General features: G+C 41.5%; 1 protein-coding gene and 1 pseudogene across 10 annotated transcripts in view; one reads left to right on the forward strand and one right to left on the reverse strand.

Annotated features, from left to right (window-relative positions):
• Positions 1-73: 73 nt before the first annotated feature.
• LOC129553126 (ninein-like protein) overlaps positions 74-18,869 on the forward strand; it is a 95,531-nt gene continuing 76,735 nt past the window's right edge. For 6 of the 10 annotated variants that reach the window (XR_016035426.1, XM_088828588.1, XM_088828589.1 and 3 more), the window contains exons 1-3: positions 74-206; positions 10,084-10,596; positions 12,170-12,373. The gene's annotated coding sequence lies outside the window, so the exon portion shown is untranslated. The remainder of the gene's footprint in view (positions 207-10,083; positions 10,597-12,169; positions 12,374-18,869) is intronic. The other 4 variants (XM_088828584.1, XM_088828582.1, XM_088828590.1 and 1 more) reach the window with 2 other exon arrangements.
• LOC148774604 (acidic leucine-rich nuclear phosphoprotein 32 family member D-like) lies at positions 8,473-9,244 on the reverse strand (annotated as a pseudogene).

Here is an 18,869-nt window from a genome sequence, read left to right on the forward strand (position 1 = left end):
CAGCCGAGCGTGCGCAGCGTGCCTGCCCCGCACATGCGCGCGCATGCTCCCCGCCTCCGCGCGGCCGCGCGCCCCGGCGGTCGCTATAGGTCGCCGGCGCTCCAAGGCCCGCGCCGGCGCTCCTCGCTGATGCCGCTTACCTGAGGGACCCGCGGCCGCCGCCGGCCAGCGCCGCAGCCTCCCGGGAGCCCGCCCCGAGGTGTGAGGTGAGCCCCGGGTCGTGCAGGCCCCTTCCCGTCCGGCGCAGCGGGAAAAGGAGTGGGGAGTGGGGACTGAGGAGGTGCCACCGCGGCTGCCCGCTCCTCGGTCTGACCCTGTGCCCAGGAGGCACCAGCAGCCGCGGCCCCTCCTCCTCAGGGAGCGTTATTCGCGTCGCCACCGAAACAAAAGCCGTGGGCGCCGCGCTGTGGAGGGGTGTGTCGGGGCTTTCTCGGGGTGGGCGGCGGGCCGGCGCGGCGCGGGGGAGCCCGAGTTTGGGGCTGGGCGGCTCGGCGGGCCGATGCCCGCGGACGGGGTTGACCCTCTGGGTCCCGAGCCCACGCCGAGCAGCCTGTTGGAGGGCGGCCCGCGCTCCCAACGCGCCGCGCTCCCTGCGCCAGCCCTGGGGCTCGAGCGGTCGGCGCCGCGGGGGCGTGGGGGGAGGCCGCGGTCGCTGGCGGGAGGACAGTGCGCCGAGGGCTGGGCGCGGGCCCGCGGGGGGCGTCGGGGCTTCCGGGGGCCCGGGCGGCGTCGCACCATCTGGACTGCCTCCTGTTTCTAGTCCTGAAAGTTGTCCCCTCTCCTCCCTCCCGTCAGTTTTGCAAAGTCTGCATATTCCTCCTCGAGCCTTCCCCCTCTGCCCCCTTGGACGCTCCGTGTGTTTGCCCTGGGGTAGGGCGGAGAGATTCATCCATAGCCTCTGAGACTTAGCAGCAGCAGCAGCAGCAGCAAACATGTCAAGGCATTGTAGCATCTTCCTAGAGGCCTTTATCAGAGTTAGGTGCCTTCCTCAATAAGAGAAAAAGGGGTGTTTTTTCTTTCTTTCTTAAAAGAACAAAAGCATATGCCACTAATTTAGGCAGAGGAGTCAACTTGAAGTTGCAGCATATCTAGCAAGGAGGACAAAAGTTCTGGGTTTTGGCCCAGAATAAATGAAATTTTGAATTTTGGTTCCCTTCTGAATGTATGCAGACAGAACAGCAGAGCAGCTCAGCAGCTATAGAAATAAATGACTGCTCTATAAGGTTGGTCAAACAAGATCTTATTTTATAGAAGTAGTTTGGAGAGACCTGTAATGTTTGTTTACGGGAACTGGGTTACTTGGCAAAGCCAATATCGCAGGAGCAAGGAAACAGAGACTTGACAAGGGGGATGTTACCTCCCTCTTGAGCCTTCTTTTAGCCTTTAGTGGTGTGCTGACAGTCCAAGGGATAGAGAAATCCGTAGTTCTGTTATTAAGAACCATTTACTCCTCAAGAAAATGCTTTCCATCCGTACTTTTTTTTTTCCCCATCCGTACTTTTAAGCAAATCAATGCCATCTTTTCCCTCCAGAAGAAGAAGGAAAAGAACAAAAAAGTGTTTGTTTGAAGTATCAAACCCCAACATAGAGGTAATAAGATAGGAAAGTGAGGTAAAAGCTTAAGTGGGCTGGCTTGCAAGGATAGAGCTGAAAATAAAAGATAATTGAGATGCAGTTCTTCTTACAGTGTTACTTTTTCTTTAGTGAAATAACAGGTTCTTCCTCTCCCCTCCTCCCCCCAAATGCTTTGAAACTGTCAGGAAAGTAAGGTAATTAGTAAAGCCTACCATCCTACCTTCTCTTTCCTCCTCCTCCGTTATTTATTTATTTATTTTCTCATCCACTAATATTCCCTGCCTCTACGTCTCTCCCGAATCTACCAGTGCCCTATTAATAGAAGAAGAAAGGACTGTAGGTTCTTTCATCCCTTTTTCATCTTAGGTACTGTATTCCTCTGAGCTTTGTTTTGTGCTTTGAACATTGAGGTGGATTTTTGTAGAGAGATCGCCAGCCATGATTGAGATATTTGAAGTAGGGAGCCTTGCGGGGAAGATAAACAGTAAAGTGCACGTTCTTTCTTTGTATAGCACAATGCTGTGAGAGCGTCATCATTGTGCAGAGAGAGGGGCTTTTAAATGTCTTGTAAGTCCTCTGTTGCCCACTCCACAGGCAAAGAACCTCTCTCTCCAACTTAAGTTTCGTATGTGTTAGTAAAACTAGGAGATTTCATACTGAAAACGTACTCTGAGCATGTTAGTTTGTTGATGTTAGACTGCTGTTGACTTTATTTTCTTCAGGAGACTTGTGATAGGAAGCAGTTCTTAACTGCATCTTTCCCTTCTTTCACAGGGAAGAGCAGTGTTGGCCTGAAGTGTGTTTTAACCCCTAAATCTCGAGAATTAGAGACGTTTAAAGCTGCAGTTGGCCACAAAAAGAGCAGTAGTGCGAATGAAAAGCAAGACTTTGAAATATGTATGAGAGGAATTGTTCAGTATAGATTTGTGAGAAGAAGGGTCACAGCGTCTTGAGGAAAGAAGTGAAGGTTTTTAATAGTGGCATTTCCAGAAGGTTAGGAACGAATGTTTGAAGAGTAACAAGTCCTCTTTGACTGGAAAGCACTTTTAACTGACTGTTGCATCAGAAATGATGAATCTATCTTTGAGTTACAATCTTTGAGTTATGCTGAGAACTCGCAACAGTTTTGGTGGATCCAAGGAATGCACTGTGAATGAAGTTTAAGAAAAAACAACTAGGCTAGTAGGCCTAAAAAAATCTTGGTCCCCAAAGTTTATCTCATTAAACTAATTTTATAGTCAAAACATGCAACCATGCTAAAGCGGGGGGAAAATCAGGAGCTTGATATTAGAGCATTTTCTGAACACATTTTAATGAAAAAGGGAAACCAGGCTGGAATTTCAACCTGATTTTTTTTTTTTTTTTTTTTAAAGTCCAGATTCTGGCCATCTTTCAACTTTCCAGTTTTGCTTTTAGTTTTAAAAATCTTCTGCTTCTGCTTTCTCTAGTCTTAAAAGTAATGTGTAATTTGTAAGATGGACTGGATTTTGATGCCTACTGTTCATTTTAATCTTGAACTTGAATGTTTTCCCTGTATTTTTTTAAGCCCCATCACTCAGCACACTGGAAGATTAGATTATCTTTTGTAATCAGTAGATGACTAGATGGACTTTAAAAATTAGATAAAGTAGCAGAGTGATACCTTGAGATTAGTAAGAATATAGGCCCTAAGAATTAAATATGGAGCTATATAAACTTTAGCAACCAGAAAACAGTATCCTGAGAGTGAATTTATTTAAAAGAATTAAGATATGGAAAACAAAAGGCCAAAACCCACATGAGTTTTAGGAAAAGGAATCGAACACTTTGAGCAGTGATATGCTTTCAGTGTGTACTTTGCTGTTTGTGTTCCTTGAGAGAAGAAGCTTCAGAGGTAGTGATTGCTAATCCTTATAATGCAGTCTTGGAAAACTCTCAAAGAAGACAAAAGAATATCCTCCTGTTCCCATTGTAGCCAGTGTGTTTGAGGCAACCTTTAATTTCTGAATTGGAAACGCAAAATGTTATGTACGTTTATAGTGTGTCAAGATAAGTAAATCTAAGCTGAGAAAGATGAAAGGAATCACTTTCTGTACAGGAAGTGTGAACTGGAATAGAATTGCTAACATCTTTTGTTGCAGGGCCTTGCTGACAAGCCCCCAGGGCCCACTTTTGTCATTGTCTCTTCTGGGATTCAGCCTGCTTTCTTTCCTCTTCAAAGTTGCGATCTCCTACTTAAAGCTGATCGCCGAAGAATCGATGCTTTTGAACTGTGGTGTTGGAGAAAACTCTTGAGAGTCCCTTATACTGCAAGGAGATCCAACCAGTCCATTCTAAAGGAGATCAATCCTGGATGTTCATTGGAGGGACTGATGTTAAAGCTGAAACTCCAATACTTTGGCCACCTCATGCGACGAGTTGACTCACTGGAAAAGACTCTGATGCTGGGAAAGGTTGGGGGCGGGAGGAGAAGGGGACGACAGAGAATGAGATGGCTGGATGGCATCACTGACTCTGTGGACATGAGTTTGAGTGTACTCCGGGAGTTGGTGATGGACAGGGAGGCCTGGCGTGCTGTGATTCATGGGGTCGCGGAGAGTCGGACACGACTGAGCGACTGAACTGACTGACTGACTGACTGACTGACTTTTCCCAGCTGAGTTCTTTGGGTCTGGCTTTGTAGCCAGCCTCTGAAGATAGTCTTCCAAGATTGCATCCCCTTTATTGCTGTTCTTCAGGACAAGTACTCACCTTATTTTAGGGGCTTTTACTTTTTATCTCCACAAGAGAACTGGTAAATTGGGGAATATCAGATTGCTGATGTTACACATTGATAAAAATTATTAAAGTGTAGGGTTAAGTGTATCTAGTCCTTTTTGTTTTCTGATGAAATAATCATCAGGTCACTTAATCTGAAGTTAGTTTTCCCACATATCTTATATTGCTCTGTAAAGAAGTGAATGTCTCTTTTCTCAGGGTTAGGGCATGGAAAACTCTTTCCAGACCCCTCATTTTCTACTGGTCCTTGGTGCCTGAGACTGTTCCCTCCAGTTAATCCAGCAATTCCCTTTCTTCAGCTGAGATTCTGCAGATTTCTGTAGTCAAAGATATAATATCAAAAAGAATGCAAAAAATCTTTTAACCTTTATGTAATCAGTTGCTGTATTCTGTCAGTGTTTCTTGGTTTCCTCAATCTTCTGTGTCCTGCTGTCTGAAACATACAGCTTCTTCAAGGATGGTTCTCTTAGGAAAAAGGATTGTTGCTCTCCATACTCACGTGATCCTGCTTAGAACCATTTATTTCATTACATTATTGAAAAACAATTTAGAATATATATCAACTTTTTTTTTTTTAAACTGTGCATAATATTTGGTTCAGCTGAGAGGTGATCTGATTTTTTTTCAGTATTGAAAATCAATTTTTGACCCATTCTGAGTTTATCATCTTTTTTTTTTTTTTGCTTTTCTTGCTGCCTGTAGTAGGGCATTTTTGTGTCCCTTGGCATGTTACTTAATCAACAGTCAGTAAACATTGATTCAAGTAGTAGTATTGTCAGCACACATTTACAGATTTAGCAGACTTCATTTTCCCGTACACAAATAACATGTGACAGATTTTAAAATAACATTTCAGCATTTATAATACTTTACTCCTTTTTTGTTTTGTTTTTGTGTTTTGACCACGCTGTGCAGCCTGTGGCACCTTAATTCTCTGACCAGGGATCAAACTCGAGCCCCCTGAAGTAGAAGTGTGGAGTCCTGGAAAGTCCCTATAATATTGTATTTTTAAACAATTCAGGTAGTTTTATTCTGTTTCATGTATGTATATTTTTGACAAAAGTGGGAGACTATATGCTGTTTTGTAAACCATTTAAAATTTTATTTTTCACTTACTGTATTGTTACTGTCTTTTCAAGTCAGCATATACAGATCCTGCTCATCATTTTTAGTGAGTGTGTTATGTGTTGGTTGTGCTGTAGTTTAACCAATTCCTTATTGGTATACTTTCAGATTGTCTCTGGGTTTTTATTTTAAAAACAGTGTGGTACTAACATTTCAGCTATACATCATGTGTACTTGTGTTTACTTGCTTAGAATAAATTGTAGAATAGGTCTGCTGAATCAAAGTATATACATTTTAAGAGCTTTTGATGTCCATAGCTGTTTTTTTGAAATACCAACTAGTTTACTTTTCCTCCAGTAGTATTTGAAAATGGAGAATTTCCTGGCGGTCTAGTGGTTAGACACTTCACTGCCTTGGTCTGGGTTCAGTCCTTGTTTGGGTAACTAAGACTCTGCAAGCCGTGAAGGACAGCCAAAAAAAAAAAAAAAGAAAAATGTATCTCCAAGTGTGGGAATGTTGAAGATATTCTTTTTTCTGCACCCTCTCCTGTGCTGTGTTCTGTTATTCTTTTTGCTCATCTGATTGGCAAAGATGTTATATATCATGTTTGTATGTTTTTATTAGTAAAGTTGAATATCTTTTCATATGTTTGTTGGCCATTTGTATTTCTTTTGTAAATATATGTCCTTTTTCCATTTTTCTGTTAAAGTAGTATTCTTTATCTGTTTTTTAAAAAAATTCATTTTATATATTACTTTTGCTCAGCACATAATTCGGAGAAGGCAATGGCAAGCCGCTCCAGTACTCTTGCCTAGAAAATCCCATGGATGGAGGAGCCTGGTAGGCTGCAGTCCGTGGGGTCGCTAAGGGTCGGACACGACTGAGCGACTTCACTTTCACTTTTCACTTTCACACATTGGAGAAGGAAATGGCAACCCACTCCAGTGTTCTTGCCTGGAGAATCCCAGGGACAGGGGAGCCTGGTGCGCTTCCGTCTCTGGGGTCGCACAGAGTCGGACACGACTGAAGTGACAGCAGCAGCAGCAGTGTTCCCTTTAGTTTTTTATTTTTAAGTTGCAAGCAGATGAACATGCTGCATAAGCAGCAAACTACAAACATGGAACTTATATGGATGTTTTGATACTGTAGCGAAATAAAGCTTTCAGGGCTTATTTGACATATTTAATGATATGCATAATTGTTACTGTGCTGCATGATAAGCTTCCATATACATGACTGTGTCTAATATCACTTTTCCATAGCCAGACATCACATTTCTGGGCCCAACTTGAAGGAGGAAACAATACAATGGCAGGCCAAGAAGCTTTAACAAATATTTCTGACTTAGAGATTTCAGTATTAGAAAGATTAGACGTTTGGGGCAGAGATCGCTTGTAACTTTGGTGTTCCTAATTCCTAAGGTTGTAGACTTTCCTTTTCCCTTCTACTCAAGACCATATGCTCGAGGGAAAAATTGGGAAGATTCAGCCATGGCTTTACTTTCTCCAAATAGTTTTTTTCTGCCCAGTAGTTAAAGCTTGGGATGCAGAGGTCCCTGTCATTGGTAGTGCACAAAGGACAGTTTCTTTCTCTGCTTTAGCCAAGCTAGTTCAAGTTTTCAAGGTCTAAGCTGTCACGGGCCCTAATATCTATTTGAATTGTCCTGTTAACCTGGGTCTCTGAGAATTTCTGAACCTGACTTTCCCGTGTTTTCCCAACTGAGGTTGTGTACTTCAAACAGAAATATTTGCCATCTGTGAAACGCGAATAAAGTAAAAGCAGACTTAACATCATTACAAACCAAATGGAAGTATGATAGTTTTAGAATATGCTTTTTTCCTACCAGTCCTGTCTTCCACTCTACCTACCCTTTCAGCCTCCAGTTCAGTTCAGTTCAGTCGCTCAGTCGTGTCGGACTCTCCGCGACCCCATGAGATGCATATTTTTGTCACTAGAAAAAAAGTGAAAGTGAAAGTTGGATCCAACTCTCTGCGACCCCTTGGACTGTAGCCTGCCGGGCTCCTCTGTCCATGGAGTTCTCCAGGCAAGAATACTAGTGTGGGTTGCCATTTCCTCCTCCAGGGAATCTTCCCAACCCAGGGATCAAACGCATGTCTCCAGCATTGCAGGCGGATTCTTTACCGTCTGAGCCACCAGGGAAGCCCCCAGCAAAGGCAGTGTCAAATCAGACTCTGAAACTTGGTAGAAACTCTTAACTGGAAATCATTAATATCCCACGTTGTAACTTTCTAGGGTTGACTCTTCTCTGCAGCCTGACTGTGTGTAATGAAGCATTTGTTGGTCAAACGTTTTCTGTGTACTGAATTTTTGTACTATCTAAAAGGATGAAGCATTGTTGGGAAAATGTCCTGATACTACTCTTAGAATCTTGTTTGCCAGTTCAGTATTGTTTGATAGAAGTAAGTCTTTGTATCCGCTGTAATTCAGTAATGAAACTACCTAAAGTTTGATGTTGCTTTACCTTTTATAGAGTGCATTATTTTATAATTCACTTATGTACCATCTTTGATAGGGAGGTGCAATGTTTAGAAAGGAAAATTCTGAGCTCAGAGAAGTTAAGTGATTCACATAGTTGGGAAGAGGCTTAAATCCATATCTATTGATTTCTTTATATTTTACACCTTTCACAGATACCATCTGCTGAATTTATTTATTTTTAAATGTTAAGATTTTATTTACAAAACTTCTTTGTTGTATAGAAAGTAAAAATGCTGTTACAATCTTGGTGTGACTGGTAGCCACAGACAGTTGACTCACCAATCACAGCTATCCACACTACAGCAAATCTTACACAAAAACCTAACAACTCTTACAGTTTTGTTGGGGTGAAGTCCCCAAGCTTGGTGGTGGATTTCCAAGAGGGACTAAATGGAGGAAGGTGGAATGTCACAGGAACTATTCTTTGGCTCTTTGGGTGGGTGGGTGTCCTGGGGTGTGTATCACAGCTATCTTTTTTTTTTTTTAAAAGAAAAAAAAAAACCCAGCTACCAGATCCATGTCAGCAGTCCAGCCAATACTGAACAGTTCTTTTTTTGCAGGTTATTGGGGTCTTATTAATCATCTTCTCCTTCGTCATCTGTTTCTCTCTTCCTCTTTTCACCTTTCCCGCTTTCTTCCTCTTCTTCATCCTCATCTTTGTCTTCATCCTCATCTTCATCATCTTCATCAACTGCTCCATCATGTCCAAATTCTTCTTCCTCCGCACTGACTTCATCTTCATCCTCCTCCCCTTCTACATCTTCATCGTCATCCTCTTCATTATCAAACTCTTCTTCCTCACCATCTTCATCCTCCTCCTTATCCTCATCTTCATCATCCTCTTCTTCATCCACACCATCCACCTCGGCATCTGAATCTGGGGCTTCACGATCCTCTCGGTTATAGCCATCCAGATAGGTCAGCTGGGGCAGGAGCTTGAAGACACTCTCTCGGTAGTCGTTCAGGTAAGTAACCTCACCGTTAAACAGATCCAGGCTCTTCAGACATTCTAACTTTTTCAAAGGTTCCAGGGTGCTGATATCTTTCAGTTTATTTCCACTTAAGTTGAGATGTGTAAGATTTGGAAGTTTTTCTGCTAACATATCCAGGCCTCCACAGATTCTATTGTCACCGAGCTCAAGCTTTTTCAATTTAGGTAGTTTGGGAAGATTTGAAACTGAAATCAAGCCTACGTTTATTAAACTGAGGAACTCTTAAGTTCACAGATTCAGCTGTTAAGCCCTCAGTTTTCCTATCATTTGATTTGCAATTGTCCAGGACAAGTTCTCGAACAGCTTCCGGGGTCCGGTTCCTCAGCTCCAGGTAGATCCTTCTCTTCATGCCCATGTTTCTCTCTCTTCCCCCCTCTTCAAACTTAACTTTCCGCGGAGAGGGGAGAGGCGTCTCAGCCTGCGCAGCGAGGGCCGTCGGGAGGGGTCTGCTTGAGGCAGAGGCCGACGGCACGGTCCTGGGTGCCGGCAGGCGAGCGGAGGCCCTGGAGCCAAGTTACTCGCGGGAGCAGAGAGAAACCATGGAGGGAAAAGCTGAATCATTTAATGATTAAAACATTTATAATAAAATGTAAATAACTTGTTATTAAGTGTGGCAGATATTTAAATAAAATTTAGGACAACAGCATGCAAGTTTTTCCCAATGGATCAATTTTGTCTTGTGACAAATGAAAAACTACCATTATAGATGGGAAATTAAACTGTATGGTATATAAACAACTGAGGGAGGAAACAGTGCCTTTATTTATGGATTCTCTGGTATATCTAGAGCAAGAATGCTAAGGTAGAAAAACTATAAGATTTGTTTATGAAATACCCATGTGTTTTATCTGTAAGGCAGTATTGTGTCTCTCGGTCAAAGTCTGTGATTGTTGTTGTTGTTAGCCACACGCCCGGCATTTGGAATTTTAGTTCTCCACCAGGGAGTGCACTGGTGCCCCAGTAGTGGATGTGTGCAGCTTTAATCACTGGACCACCGGAAGGTCCCAAAGGCAGTATTTTAAAATTTCTCTTCCTAGAACTGATTGTTAATGTGTAGAAACGCAACTGATATTTGTATACTGATTGTGTATCCTGCAACTGTACTGAGCTAGTCAAAGTTTTAATATCAAGCCTGTAATATTTCAAGAGGAAATTGCTAATTTCTCCCATTTTTTAAAAACAATTATTTTTCAGATATTTCAGCCAAAGGCAGAAAGAGCTCTTCTCCTAAGATGGGAATGTGGTTGATCCACTTGACACGTTGGCCAGATGGTGCCCGATGTAATAAAATGAAAAGAAGAGGCAAGATGATGTCATTTTCCCATATTGTGAAACCAAAAACAAAGGCCTTTTGTGAGACCAAGCTAACAAACCTCTGACGGTGCAAAGAGTAACTCTGTGTGAATAACTTAACAGCAAGATAGAAGAAGTACTTTCAAGCTGAGACCTACAGGTGTACAAAGATCTAAAATACATATTGAGTAGGCCTGATCATCTAAATCTCATTCAGTCGAGAAAGCATGACTATGAGTTGGATCGTCTTCTATCTGTGGCCCTTGACTATGTTTGTGGGCCGTATAGATGGGCACAGTTTGTTTCTTTGAGCCTGTTACCTTGAGGATGTGCCAAGATTTGCCTTGTAACACTGCCCTCATGCCCAATCTTCTGAATCATTATGACCAACAGACGGCAGCTTTAGCAATGGAGGTAAGACTTCATCTGTTATTTAGCATGTCGTAGAAAATTGTTCGTGTATTGCCCTTTTAATCAGTCTAATGAATGTGTTTGATAAACAACAGGAAAAACTAATATGTTATTTTGAACTGCATCTTGTACATTAAAAAGTTATGTATTTAGGTTCAGACTCTGATCGATTGAAGATTTCAGGTTTGGGGAATGTTACTCATCTTAGTTTTCAGGTATTATTGTTTTATGAAGAAATTTAAAAGTTTGGAACTGGGGAAGTAATAGCCTTTCAGAAGTTTAAATTGTCCAGGTTATGGTTACATCTTTTCTGCTATTTGATAATAAGACTTTAAAGAGCAGACTATACTAATAATAATACTCATGATTCACTTAGTAAATATTGAAGGTAACGTGATTTTGAAAATGGGTTCTTTGGTTCAGCCTTCAGGCTGGTGAGTTTACAGTATTTACATTGTCTTAAATAATTAAGATGGTATCCTGGTCTTACTATCTTCACATTGATTTAAGAACAGCAACTCCCAAGCAGTGATAAAGGTTTTGTTGTATGAATTATCTGTTCTTGACCTCTCAGGACTTCATGAAAATCTGTTGCCTTACTTGAAGTTTTCTAATGGTCATTCTTTAGGCACTTTTTAATTCTTTTACTTTAGAAGCTATGACCAGTTAATGGATATAGTTAATAATAGGTTTAAATAATTTCGTATGTGTTTCAATAATGGTTTTAGAATTGTGGACAAAGATATGTTGACCAGATAGGAATTAGGGGGCAGTAAACTGTGACAGTAAGAGGTAAAAGCTTTGGAGTTGTATAAACTGCAGCAGCAGCTACCACTTTCTATCTGTATTACTTTGGGCAAGTTACTTGAGTTTTCTTACCATTATCACTTGGCTTGTAAACTAGAGTTAACACTTTGGAAGATACAAAATGAAGTGTTTCTAAAGTACTTGGCACAGTACTTTTGGAGTAAGTTCTCTGAAAGTGATAGCTTTTCCCATTTTCCCATATTCTAATATTAATGTAGCTACATAGTACATAGAATTTAAAGTTTTATTTTTTTAAATTTTAGTCTTTAATCCTTTGTTACAGTGCTTTCAGCAAATTGAATACTACGTGTTTTAGAATCTTCATTTTATAGTAAAATTCAAAGGTTTAGTACTTCCAAGTAAACGAACATAAATCTGGGAAAGATTATTATTCATAGATTTTGAAATGTAGAGGGCAACTTGTATAGTCCAAATACTTGAAAATATTGTAGAGGTTGAATGAAATATTTCTGCTCTTCCACTGACTACACACAGTCTAACTGGTAAGGAGAGATTTGGTATAGACTGTGAGATTGAGTATATGAAAATGGGTATTGGTTTCATATAGGAATTTGGTTCGGGCATGGTAGTCCCTGCCGGGTATTAAAACTACCCAGTTCTCTCACCAAGAAAATGAAGGAGGAATATCTTTGGTTCTGGTGTCATTTTAAGTCAGTATAACTCCTTTGGACAGCAAATAGGGTTGTAAGAAATAAGTCATAAAGATTTATGTACTGATTTGGGTTTAACTTTTGCCTCTTTCATGTAGTAGCTTTCAGACTTTGAAATTAAGTCACCTAACATCTCTGTGATCTGGAGAAGGAAACGGCAACCCACTTCCAGTACTCTTGCCTGGAAAATCCCATGGACGGAGGAGCCCGGTAGGCTACAGTGTATGGGGTTGCAAAGAGTGGGACACGACTGAGTCACTTGACTTCACTTCAGCATCTTTGTGAAAATCTTTTGTGAAAAGGTACTGATAACAAAAATACTTTGAACGGCTATTAGGATTAAATGAGAGATTTAAGTAGTTAGCACAGTGCATGACGCAGAATTTCGTTTGTAAGTGACACTAGAGCGAAAGTCCGAGAAAGACAATGTGTTTGTTTCAGATGAGTTTGCATCTCTCACTGTAGGCTCCGGGGGCTTTCATGATGGTGGCATGGTGAGCTGTCTGTCCTCTCTTCAAACATGCCCATATAGGCTAGACATTTTGCTGGCAGTGAGACTGCATCTTTTTGAATTTCACTCATTCTAGGGAGAGCACCTAGATGAGAAAGAGAAAGCTTTGGTGATGTGAAGTGATGTCGGGGATAGTTGGCTTGGTTGTCATATCAGGATAGTGATGCCACTGACAGTCTCCTGACAGTCTGAGAGTGTAAAGTTTCTATAATAGCGAAAGATATGGAATTTCAGCAATCAACACAGCACACTTGCAAATAGAAGTAAGGATTCTTAGATCCTTACAAGGACCTGTCTGCTGATGACACCCTCCTTTCTCTGACCCAGCACCTTTGGATCAACTTGCCAGCTTTTAGTGGGAGCAAATAATTGGAGCAGGTAACCCCAGCACATTCTTGAGTGTTCTTTGTGGGACTGGATGAGTTGAAAGACATTTCCTAGGTAATAGCATCGTTCGGCAGACCCAGGCTTCAAGCCTACCTCAGGTTCATTCCTGTACTGATGTTTGGTGAAATCAAAATGAGTGCTTCGAATGAAATAATATATGGTATTGAGCTAAGGGTGCCAGGAGAGAAATTGCAGAATGTGGGTTATTTCAACGTTGCTTATTATTGTTCACAGTCAACAAGTTGGGTGTTCTTTCATTGTGTATTGAGAATTCCTCCTCAATACTTCGATTGAAATTGGAACATGTTCAAATAAATGGGGTGAATGTCCACTTATTAAATTGGAGAAAAGATCCTTGTTAGAATGTTAGTATGTATGTTTTTCTTACTTTACAAAAAGTGCGTTTCTTCATAAACACATACATTAAATGTTTCTTCAGTTCTTAACTTGATGTCTGTCTTTTCCCCGAGTATTTTGGCTTTTGATAGAAACAAGATTGCTCATTCCTGAGTTTCCCACAGCATTTTGAACTGTCTAAATTGCCAAGTACAGGATGCAGTACAGTTGTCTCCAATGAACAACTGACATTGTGCAGGAGACAGGAATCAAGACCATCCCCAAGAAAAGAAATGCAAAAAAGTAAAATGGCTGTCTGAGGAGGCCTTACAAATAGCTGTGAAAAGACGGGAAACGAAAAGCAAAGGAGAAAAGGAAAGATATACCCATTTGAATACAGAGTTCCAACCAATAGCAAGGAGAGATAAGAAAGCCTTCCTCAGCGATCAGTGCAAAGAAATAGAGGAAAACAATAGAATGGAAAGACTAGAGATCTCTTTGGAGAAGGGAATGGCGGCCCACTGCAGTACGCTTGCCTGGAGAATCCCATGGGAAGAGCCTGGTAGGTTGCAGTCCATGGGGTCGCTTGGAGTCGGACACGACTGAACGGCTTCACTTTCACTTTTCACTTTCTTGCATCGGAGAAGGAAATGGCAACTCACTCCAGTGTTCTTGCCTGGAGAATCCCAGGGATGGGGGAGCCTGGTGGGCTGCCGTCTATGGGGTCGCACAGAGTCGGACACGACTGAAGTGACTTAGCAGCAGCAGCAGAGATCTCTTCAAGAAAATTAGAGATACCAAGGGAACATTTCTTGCAAAGATGGGCTCAATAAAGGACAGAAATGGTAGGGACCTAACAGAAGCAGAGGATGTTATGAAGAGGTGGCAAGAATACACAGAAGAACTGTACAAAAAAGATCTTCACGACCCAGATAATCACGATGGTATGATCACTCACCTAGAGCCAGACATCCTGGAATGTGAAGTCAAGTGGGCCTTGGGAAGCATCACTACGAACAAAGCTAGTGGAGGTGATGGAATTCCAGTTGAGCTATTTCAAATCCTGAAAGAAGACACTGTGAAAGTGCTGCACTCAGTAGGCCAGCAAATATGGAAAACTCAGCAGTGGCCACAGGACCTGAAAAGGTCAGTTTTCATTCCAATCCCAAAGAAAGGCAATGCCAAAGAATGCTCAGACTACCGCACAATTGCACTCATCTCACACGCTAGTAACGTAATGCTTAAAATTCTCCAAGCCAGGCTTCAGCAATGCTTGAACTGTGAGCTTCCAGATGTTCAAGCTGGTTTTAGACAAGGCAGAGGAACCAGAGATCAAATAGCCAACATCTGCTGGATCATGGAAAAAGCAAGAGAGTTCCAGAAAAACTTCTATTTCTGCTTTATTGACTATGCCAAAGCCTTTGACTGTGGGGACCACAGTAAACTGTGGAAAATTCTGAAATAGACAGGAATACCAGACCTCCGACCTGCCTCTTGAGAAACCTATATGCAGGTCAGGAAGCAACAGTTAGAACTGGACATGGAACAACAGACTGCTTCCAAATAGGAAAAGGAGTACGTCAAGGCTGTATATTGTCACCCTGCTTATTTAACTTCTATGCAGAGGACATCATGAGAAACGCTGGGCTGGAGGAAGCACAAGCTGGAATCAAGACTGCCGGGAGAAATATCAATAACCTCAGATATGCAGATGATACCACCCTTATGGCAGAAAATGAAGAGGAACTCTAGAGCCTCTTGATGAAAGTGAAAGAGGAGAGTGAAAAAGTTGGCTTGAAGCTGAGCATTCAGAAACCTAAGATCATGGCATCCCGTCCCATCACGTCATGGCAAAAAGATGGAGAAACAGTGGAAACAGTGGCTGACTTTATTTTTCTCGGCTTCAAAATCACTGCAGATGGTGACTGCAGCCTTGAAAGTAAACGACGTTTAGTCCTTGGAAGGAAAGTTATGACCAACCTCGACAGCATATTAAAAAGCAAGAGACATTACTTTGCCAACAAAGGTCCGTCTAGTCAAGGTTGTGGCTTTTCCAGGGGTCATGTATGGATGTGAGAGTTGGACTGTGAAGAAAGCTGAGCGCAGAAGAATTGATGCTTTTGACCTGTGGTGTTGGAGAAGGCTCTTGAGAGTCCCTTGGACTGCAAGGAGATGGAACCAGTCCGTCCTAAAGGAGATCAGTCGTGGGTGTTCACTGGACGGACTGATGTTGTAGCTGGAACTCCAGTACTTTGGCCAGCTGATGCGAAGAGATGACTCATTGGAAAAGACCCTGAGGCTGGGAAAGACTGAGGGCAGGAGGAGAAGGGGAAGACAGAGGATGAGACATGGATTTGGGTGGACTCCGGGAGTTGGTGATGGACAGGGAGTCCTGACCTGCTGCGGTTCATGGGGTCGCACAGAATTGCACATGACTGACGTGACTTAGCAGCAGCAGCAAAATGGTGATATGCTGTCATTCTTCATTTCTCAGCTAGAATACTTTAAACAGAAACTTGCTCATTTTGATTATTGGACTGTTGAATTACTGTTATGTTCAGTCTATATAAAAAAAGACAGTAAATATGCAACTGTTCTCCTTTGTTACTTTTTAGTTTAATAAATTGATTCACAAGAATCTTTCAAAAGTGACTAATGAGATCTTTCTTCTTTCAAATATCATTGTTCTCCTTTCAAGTATCATTGTGAACTCATGGATTTTTTACCATATTTTATGCGTTTGAGTCCACTGCAGTTGTTATTTTGTTGTGGCTGAGTCTGTTCTGTTTTTGGTAGTGAGCACCTCTTCAGGATAGCTCCTAAGTGTTTGTGATACTACCCTAGTGGTTTCTGATAGCTTCCTTGCTTTCTGGTATGATCCAACCTTATTTCATAAAATTCTGCCTCAGAACTTGAATTATCACTTTCTTTAGGGAGTGCTGGTTCCTTTTGGTTGGAGAGAATTTTCACGGATTTTTGCAGACTGCTATCTGGGTGCTATGCTTATTGATACTACGTTAGTAATTTATAGGTCTCGTCAAAGATGGAGCTGGGAAATAACTTTTTTTAAAAAAAGACAGTGCAGCATGAGTTTATACTGATAACTTGTAATTAAATAATATTGGAGAGTTTTTATTTAATATTTTGGAATTTTTGTTTCTTCTCGTGCTGAAAGCTTATGATATAGAGACAGTACTTAATTTCAGAATCATATCAGTATCGTTACTGAGAGCCCTGTAAGGTTTCTTTGTATTTCTTATGTCCTTAGGATGTATTTCACCAAGGATGTGCAGTCAGATTACTGTGTTTTAGAGTTAAGTACTCCTCTGTTTGGTTTAACTCAATACACAGTTTAGGTGTGTGTTTCATTTTGATTTTGAGGAACGACTTAAACTTTTTTTTGTTTACATTTAGTTTATAATCGTGTTTAAAAACTTGATATATACGACAAGGTACATTCAGAGGAGTCTAGTTTCTGGGCTGTGTTTGTGCTCAGTCACTCATCGTGTCTGGCTCTTTGAGACCCAATGGACTATAGCTTGTTAGGCTCCTCTGTCCATGGGGATTCTCCAGACAAGAATACTGGAGTGGGTAGTCATGCCCTCCTTCAAGGGAGCTTCCCAACCTAGGGATTGAACTCAAGTCTCCCAAATTTCAGGCAAATTATTTACCATCCGAGCCACCAGGGAAGCCCACGAATACTGGAGTGGATAGCCTATCCTTTCTCCAAGGGATCTTCCCGACCCAGGAACTGAACCGGAGTCTGCAGGTGGATTCTTTACCAGCTGAATCCTAACCTTCTTCTTTCCTTCCCTTGGGGGTAGTTGTTTTTTTTTTTTAAAGCTTTTTGTTTATCCTTCCATCAAAAATTATAGTAATTATAGAAAATGTCTGTATAATATCTCTATATAGCTATATATTGTTTCACGCTCTTTTGATATAGTGTCATACTGTTTGTTTTCTCTACCTTGTTTTTTTACTTAACAATATACCCTGGCTATTTCATAGCAGCACTTATAGATAATGTTCCTCAGCATTTTTTTTAATTGTGGCAAAATATACATGTTGCACTAGTGGTAAAGAAACCGCCTGCCAATGCAAGAGGTGTGGGTTCAATCCTAGGGTGGGGGAGATCCCCTGGAGGAGGACATGGCTTCCCAATCAAGTATTCTTGCCTGGAGAATCCAATGGACAGAGGAGTGTGACAGGCTACAATCCATAGTGTTGCAAAGAGTTGGAGATGACCGAAGTGACTTAGCATGCATGTACGCAAAATATATATAACATAAAATTTACCACTGGAATCTTTTCTTGTTTGTTTTTTGGCATACTGTGCAGCTTGTGGTATCTTAATTCCTCAACCAGAGATTGAACCCAGTTCCCGGCACTGGAAGTTCGGAGTCCTAACCATGAGACCACCAAGGAATTCCCCCATTCCAATCATTTTTAAGTGTGCAGTACAGTGGCGTTAAGTACAGTCACCTTGGTATGTCATTACCACTATCCTTCTTGAGCACTTTTTCAGCCTCTGCAACTGAAACACTATACCTGCTAAACAATAATTCCCTGTTCTCCCCTCCCCTCAACCTTTGGCGGCCACCGTTCTACTTTTTTTCTTTCTCTCTGAATTTGATGACTCCAGTACTTCATTTAAGTGAAATCATAAAATATTTGTCCATTTGTGATTGGCTTATTTCACTTAGCACACTGTCTTAGTTTAATCATTCATTCATCAGACTCTTGAGTTCCTTGCACCTTTTGGCTATTATGAATATAGCTGCTCTGAGTACAGATATATAAATATTTGTTCCAGTCTTTGATTTAAGGTTTTTTTTGGGTATTCCCAGAAGTGAAATTTTAGGCTAGCATGATAATCCTGTTTAATTTTTTGAGGAACCGCTGAACTGTTTTGTATAGCAGCTGCTCCATTTTACATTTTCGCTAGCGATGCACAAGGGTTCCAGTATCTCTCCATCCTCACCGACACTAGTTATTTTCTGGGTTTTTGTTTTGGAGTGATAGCCGCTGTATTGAGTACCAACTTGTCCTCATTTTTTAGTTCAGGTCCTGCTGAAGGACATTTGCTTTTGAAAGCAGAACTTGCTGTTGAGGTCCTTATTCATGTTTGTAGGGCCAGAAGCTACCATGGTACCTCACGCATAATAGCTGCTGAATAAATGTCTGAGTGAGTTAATGAACTTCATAAACTGAATTCCGGAAGGGGCGGTAGTCAGTCGTGGTTGTGTTACAGAGGTGTACTCAGCACATGATCTCCTGGAATTGTCAGTAGTTGTGGGTTTGTTGGGGTTAGTAATGGTAGTCCTGACAGGAGTACCAAAGATACCACTTTCCTGTGAACACCAGTGTTTGCCTTTGCCCTTTTTTTTTTGGAGCGGGAAAAGGTCAAAGCGACTTGAAGCTTTCAACATTATGTATTTACACTTGTAAGTAGTATAGTAAAGTAGACCTCTCATTCTCTTTCTGCCTAAATAATCTCATCTCCGTCTTTGCCTGTCAAATTCTAATGGTTGTACTTGATGTATCCCTCCAGGCTTCTCTGTCCA

Source organism: Moschus berezovskii, chromosome 20 (genome assembly GCF_049115385.1).
Source record: "Moschus berezovskii isolate FMDL1 chromosome 20, NW_MosBer_1.0, whole genome shotgun sequence".
Classification (NCBI taxonomy): domain Eukaryota; kingdom Metazoa; phylum Chordata; class Mammalia; order Artiodactyla; family Moschidae; genus Moschus; species Moschus berezovskii.